Consider the following 7,696-nt stretch of genomic DNA (forward strand, 5'->3'; position numbering starts at 1 on the left):
TAACCTGGTTTTTGATTCAGATCTGTATCTTCTTCACATGCAGGTGGTTTTTCTGTTTATGATAACATAATTATCTTTTGCCATATATCCTGGCTTGAATCGTACCCTGCACTTAATTTGGTAGTATATATTAACTGGGTCAAAAATTCCGTTCGCAGGAGCGCAAGTTCATGGATGTTGGCCCGGCAAACTGGCAAAAGGCTTGTTTTGTGCCAACAAAGTCTGATGCCCTTCTGGATGGTTACAGAAGATGGTTTAACAAGTATTCTGGAGGTCAAGTTGATTGGAAGGGAAAGTACTGTGGGGCTCTTCCTCCAACTTCACCAAGAGAACAGTTGTTCGACAGGTAATGACTGTTACTTGCAACCACAGAAAAGGATCCTTGAGCAACTTTCTTGATTGTCTACTAAATTTGGAACTGGTTTTTCAGGTACTGGTCCCATGTGGTAAACTGTCGCAGTTGCAATGCTGCATACAAGGGTCTGAATGCACTAGAGGTGATTCTGCAGGTTGCTTCACTTGCTTTCATCGGGGTTGCTGCGGCAACCAGGCAGAATGCCACTACAATGGTAGTAATGGCAGTAGTATGTTTTGTTGGTTCAAGATGGTTGGCTCTCTTCATCTTCAAGAACTTTCACTACCATGACTATAATCATGCTTTTCTCTGAGTTCTGTTGAAAATATGGCTTGGTTGCATGATTTTCTTGAGATTAGGGTTTGGATTTGGGCATCAAGTTCTTGTAAGGTATTTTCTACAGACACTGTATGTTACATTTCTCGTCTTCCTTTATTGTGTTCGAGGCTTGCACAAAATACAGACGGAATCAAAATTTAGGTTGTAGAAGCCACGGGCATTCTTGTTAAACGTGCCCGGTTTGACATGGTAAACCAATGATCTGGAAACTGATTCGCGTCGGTTTGAAGATGAATCAGAAAATACAATCAAAATTTTAATGTTTCTACTGAACAAACTCTAAAATAGACCAGCTAACACTTGGAAGGGCATAGAAATAAGTCAAATAACTAAACAAAACCCCAAATGGCACAGCAAAAAGAAAAAAAGAAAACAAATGGAGAGCAAATAAGGCAAGCTAAGTCCAATGAACCCTAGGCATGCATCTAAAATTGCAGGGCAAAATAATGAAATGGCCGGAACACCCAAAATCCAAGCCTAAACATGGAAGTTACAGCCAGCCCACGATATACATGTAAGAGGAGCACAGTGAGTCCACAACTTTATCGGTGTTTATATAGGGCTCATGTTGCCTCTTAGAATTCAACAAGCATACAACTTGGTGGAAAAATTAAGAAACTTGACTTACTTTTTCTCTACATTAAAACTCGAAAAACCACAAAAAAGAAAAGAAAGAAGAAGATAATTAAGATTCTATATTTAAGAGTTTCTCCTTTTCTAACACGTAACAAAGGCTATATATATACACTTATATTGAAATTGGAAGAGAAGAAGAATTTCAAATGTTTTTAGTATAAGCATGAAGGATTAATACAAAGAAGGATATGGAGTATGGAACTGAAATTTGTAAATTGTCTTTAGGTGTGTTTATAATAATATTTTATTCAATGAGGAATCACAGCACAGCTAGCATGCGATATTGGATACTATCATAATTGATTTGGGAACTCATTTAAAGTCACAGCATGCGATATTGGATACTATCATAATTGATTTGGGAACTCATTTAAAGTCACAGCATGCGATATTGGATACTATCATAATTGATTTGGGAACTCATTTAAAGTCACAGCATGCGATATTGGATACTATCACACTATCTTTCCTTGATGTTCATGAAGGATGAAGCACCTCATCTTGTGAACCCACTTGTGGAGTCATTTGTTGCACGCCATTCAACACCCGCGGCAAGCGTTTCAACTGTCATCTGATAAATTGACTGGTTCAAGTTCATGGCTGCCTCTTGATCTACCACACAGGTCAATGATTTCCTTTCTCAAGGCTGTTTGTAAACAAAATACTCTTTAGTTTAATGCTTCCGTATGCAACGCTTCAATCAAGTTGGTTCTCTCTAAGAGTCTTATTTTTTTTTCCCTATTTCTGTAACCTACAGTACCTGTTATAGCAAGAGCAATTGCAATTGTTTACGTTTAATTTTGTTCAATTGATTATCTGAACTATAAATAGTCATAATGCATATAATATGTTCACTAAAATAAAAAATAATTCACGCAAGTAGAATAAAAATTAAACTTTTTTAAAAGCGAGCAACTATACCATGCACACAAACTTAAACAAGATGAATTATACAATTTTTTATTGCTTAAACATGCATGTAAAGGAAGTAATATATCATATTTAATAGATCATTTAGTAACATTTACTTGTTAAGCATTTATAATCTGATTTAGATAAAAAATTTATTGTTTTCAAGTATCTATACCTTCTTGATCAATTGCACTATTTATTAGGATCTATGAATCAAGAAAACAAACTCAAAAACTCTTTATGAAAAACTATACCCAAGGTCTAGAACGAGTGAAGAAAATCAAAGCAGAAAATGCTGGAAATAAGGTAGAAAAGGTGCTTTTAGGTTAGGTGTGTAGAGCCTCTCTGCTTCAACCCTTTTTAAATTGATTTTTGAAACAAAAATTGATGTAGAATTAATTCTAGTAATTATTGGAATTAAATCTTGTCATTTTGCCTTCATTACAGCTTATAAAAAGAATAAAAAACAGTATTTTTTTTTGCTTTAAAATCTAAATGCTTTTCATTGAAAATAAACTATTCAGAAAATCCAAATTAAATCAAGTCCAACACTATTTTGCATTTAGCTTCAATTTTTAATATCGGTTTCCTCATCACTTTCCACTTCACTTAACTCCAAACCTTGAAGAAACAAGGTTAGAAAACCACATATTTAGCAACAATTTTCCCTGAAACAGAACCAAACCTTGCTAGAAGAAAGGATAAAGGTACAGTCTTTAAATAATTTCGTGTTAGCTACTAGGTCACCAACAATAGCATGGCAATTATGGTGTTGAATCCATCTACAAGTACACCAACAAATCAGTGATATATGGCCTTAATTTTGTAGGGCATCATCCTTCAATGCATGCTTGAGCTATTCTAATACCATGCATGCTCTTTGCGAGATACAAACACATAGAAAATGGAATATATTTTGAGATTTCGTTGGCATTAAAAGATCCAGTCTCTCATGTCCAACAACAGCGATAATCCCTACACTCTTAAACTGTATTTAGTACCGATTCTTTACGTTCCTGTTGAAGATGCTGGGTCCATATGTAGACATGAAGATCTGAACCCGGAAGGGAAATTGTACGAACATGAAATGAGTGATTGGGACAGTAGCAAGCAAACCATGTGGGATGATAACCTCTGCCATTCCATTTAGAGTAATTATAAGAGCAGCGCAGAAGGCGACCTCATGTTTGCAAGAGAAAGAAAGTGTGGAGAGGACGATTATCAACTTTCTGGGCAAGGATTCAAGGAAATCATGCTCTCCATAACTAGATGTGAGGATTCCCAAAAACGTCACAACTAAAGCAGATGAAGCAAAGAGAGAAATTGCATCTGAAATTATAGAAAGTCTTGAAGGCTCTCTCACCTAAAAATACTATATTACCACTGTGACAATTCTCAAAAAACTAGTTTTTCAACCTATTTTAACTATAAAACACCCTAAAACACCAAGAAATAAGTATATCAACCTTATTAACCTCAAAAAAGATTCAAACCACAAAATTAAATCAAAAAGATAATTTATCATTGACTTAGGTCTGGTTTTTTAGGCTGCAATAAGGTTTAAAACAAGCATGTAGAACTTTCCAAACCTGGTAGAATTTATTGATACAAATTTTAACTTGTTAAGTGATCAAAATTGTTGCCAAATTTTAACTTGTTTAGTGGCTAGAATCGTTGCCAATGAAAAGCTTCCTCTCTTTTCCTTAGAATCCGACAACTTCTCTCTTTCCTCCCATGACAAAAAGACTGAAAATTAACGATAATGAAGTTTTGTATTAAAATATAATTTTTCAAAATTAAAGGGGCCGGTCTTCTAATAACAAGAAAAAATAGGGAATGAAAATGTATTCTCTAAACAACTTGCAAAGTCATCACCTATGTTACTTTGATTTTTTATTTTAGTCCTCTGACTTGCAATTCAACCCTCCCTTACAAAAAACAAATGCAATTTGGTGGTATTTTGAGCTTAAAAAATCTCAATTGTGCAAGATAAAAATTTAAAGACTGAATTGTAAATTTTTTAAAATATCAATGCACCAATCCAATGTTTGTTTGAGTGGATGAATAGTGTTTTGTGCTATAGTAAAAGCACTTTAATTCTATTAGCCACTGCGCAGGAGCTTTCAATTGCAAACTGAAAAACTATGAGTTTACTTAAAACTTTGTAAGAGTTATCATCGATCACCATTTCTCTCAAACGTCCACAGAAAGATGGTAAAACAAAACACTTTTGCTCCAAACAAGTTGGTTCATTGAAGAAAGCTAGCAGAGAGAGGATGCAGTGGTCAAGAATCTGAAAAGAAGACAGGAAGCCTGAGTTTCTTGACCCTTGAAGAAGCTGGTCTGGTTGAAATATCCAGCTTAAGCACCCATGAAGTTTAACGTTAATATCCCACAGATCATGAGCCAACAGATAGTTTTTCATGCAGGAACTCCAAAACTCATAGTTACCAGACCCCAGCAATATTTGGGGAACATTTGCACTTGCCACGTGTACTTCTAATCCATATGTCGCTGCTCGATCGAAGGCAGTAGGGATCAAAACATATATCATGGAAAAATTGAAGTAATCACCTAGTCATTAGAAAAAATTAAAAATCCTAAAGATAAATCTTGATTTCAGATATTCAGATAAAGAGTTAATTATGTTTTAAAAGAAAAATAATATCACCTTAAATCTTTTCTTATGAAGTATTATTTTTATCATGTGTTCTATTATCTTTATCATGTCTTTTCTTTTAATTTTTTTTATTACCATAAATTATTCTAATTATTTTTAGTTTATTTATTTTATTTGTTATTATTAAAAAAAGTTGAACATCGGTGCTTAGACGTGTTAAAAAATGATATTAGTAGATTTGTAAAAAATGCTGTCATTAAATCTCAAAACAAATTTCGTCAAGATTGCTAAAAAGTGAGTGTAAATGTGTTTAATTTTGAACCTGGATATCAGTCCCTTTTTGGGATGGATAAAAAAATAACACATGTCCCTAAAAGGGAGATTGCATCAAGGTTTTGAAAAGAATGAGCATGGACCGATATGAGTGATTAAAAACATACCATGGCCCTTTTGTTCAAATCATGTAAATTGATAGTTTTTTCCATTGTTTATTTATTAAAAAAAAAAACATGGGTTCTTTTTTTTTTTTAAATTTTTGGTATGCAGAACCAATAGACTAATTTATTTAAGCAAGTTTTAATAGATTTATGTGAACTGTGCTTCATTGTGGCTTCATTGTGGGTTAAATATTTTTATTTATTATAAAAAACTATCTATATAAATTTTTTCAATATATTTTGATAGTTAAAAAAAATATAAGAATTCAAAAAGTTTATACACATATGTAATTAAATAAACTAATAATTATGTGCATTAATAAATTAATAAAAAATTATTAATAATATTTAAAAACAAAATTTGAAAAATCAAGAAATAAATGTAAATGAAATTGTTATATTTTGAAAAAGAAAACATTAAATTGATTGAATAACCAAAAGAGAAAGGAATAATATGTAAGACAACACATGTTAAGAATATTATCTAAACATAAATATTTTTTATCCTAAAAAACATAATTTATCTCTATAAAAGATAAAAAAAATTATAGATGAACCAAAAAAACCACTCCAAAAATTAAATACATAAGAAATAAATTAATATTTTTTTTCAAAAAGCCTCGCAAACAAAATAAAAAAAAAATACAATTTTGTCCATTTTTTTGTTTTAAGGTTTTTAACCGGTTAGGTCACCTTATTTCTTTTTAATTGTATTCTTTAAAATTATATTTTCATAGCAACTATAGTTATCAAACTCGGCTTGAGGGTTTACCAACTAATGGGCCAGGTCTCGAGTTACACGACTTGACTCAAGTCAACCCAAATAAATTTAAAAAATATATTTGAAGTTTTAATATTTTATATGAAAAAATTAAAAAATAATTCATGTGGGTATAAGCTATATATGTCATAAACAATTAAGTTTAAAAAATTATTTCAAAAGGTTTTTCATTCCACTTTGAAAATATACTTTTTTATTTTTTTTAGTTGAAATATTTAAATAAAAAAATTATTATCTCACATTGAAAAAAAATATTTTTTTATGAACATAGAATATATGTACTAAAGTACTTCAAATTCTATATTAAAAAAATAAAATATTATTATAGTATTTATATAGTAAACTTTGAAATTAGTTACTAACCAACCAAAAAATATATATATAAAAAGGGTTTTTTACATAAAAAAATACATTTAAAAGAAAAAGAGGATCTTTACACCCTGTGGATCTATTAATTTTCTCCTGATTAATTACATACTTGAATTTTAAATGGAACAAATTGGATTAACTTTGTTAGATCCTGCTGGGTAACAGGATCCATACTATTAAAAGTAATTCGGGTCTAGTTATAAAGCCACACGAAGCAACTTTTAGCACAAAAACAGGAAAAAACAACATTTTCTAGCAATATTGTTTTAACTGAAAACAACAAAGATAATATTCCCATGGCACTATAATATCATTTATAATACAAATATTCTATATCTACATTGTGATTGTGATGTATACTATAATTAATTTACGTCCACAGTAAATATACAATGTTTTCCACTCATCTTTCTTTTTTTTTTTATTTTTTTAGATTAATATGGGTGTCCGGGCCAGCTTGCGCGCACCACGACTAATCCCACAGGCCCTAAAGTTAACAACCATGTAAGCCTCCAGTGGCCATCATATGAGCAACCAAGGACTCGAACCTGAGACCACAAAGGGAGCAATTTTTCCACTCATCTTTATAACTATATGATGCGGCACGCTTTGTCCCTCTATGTGAATTTGAATATTTTTGTTCAAATTCTTGTAAGATTACACCGTCAAAATCTTAAAGCGACAATCTAAAAAAGAAAAAACTTGTTCTTGTCTTAGATTTTTGCAGACATTGGAAGATTCCAAGAAACTCTAGTCACATAGTAAAATGTTATCTTGTATTCAGGAAGCACAAAAAAAAAAAAAAAAAAAAAAAAAGAGAGGGTAGACTAGCCTAGAGAGATATCTTTTTCACAGAAAAATCAAAGCCACAGACAAGTTCTGTGTTTTTTTCCAGGGCACCCCATGTTCATGAATAGCAGCCCCGCCCTGCAGTTCCTTATTCACACAGATTCAGAAGCTTGAAAGGCATGGTTTTCTGTTGAAGAATTCAACTGTCTATCTACGAAGGGTCTCTCCTCTTTGCTCTTACGCGGGAACTAACAAAAGAAAAATCCAGTGATCTTTGCAGATTTCAAAATTATTCAATGTACAGGAATTACATTATCCAATCATGCATATATTCATGCCAAGGAGATTTTTAATTCAACAGCACATCACTTGAGCAAGAACTGAAGCAAGCGAACGTGTCATAATATATTTTCTCAATTCCGAAACCTCGATTATGCTTAAAAAATTCCCAACTCAAT

The sequence above is a fragment of the Populus euphratica genome, unplaced genomic scaffold, assembly GCF_000495115.2.
Source record: "Populus euphratica unplaced genomic scaffold, PopEup_1.0 scaffold75.1, whole genome shotgun sequence".
Classification (NCBI taxonomy): domain Eukaryota; kingdom Viridiplantae; phylum Streptophyta; class Magnoliopsida; order Malpighiales; family Salicaceae; genus Populus; species Populus euphratica.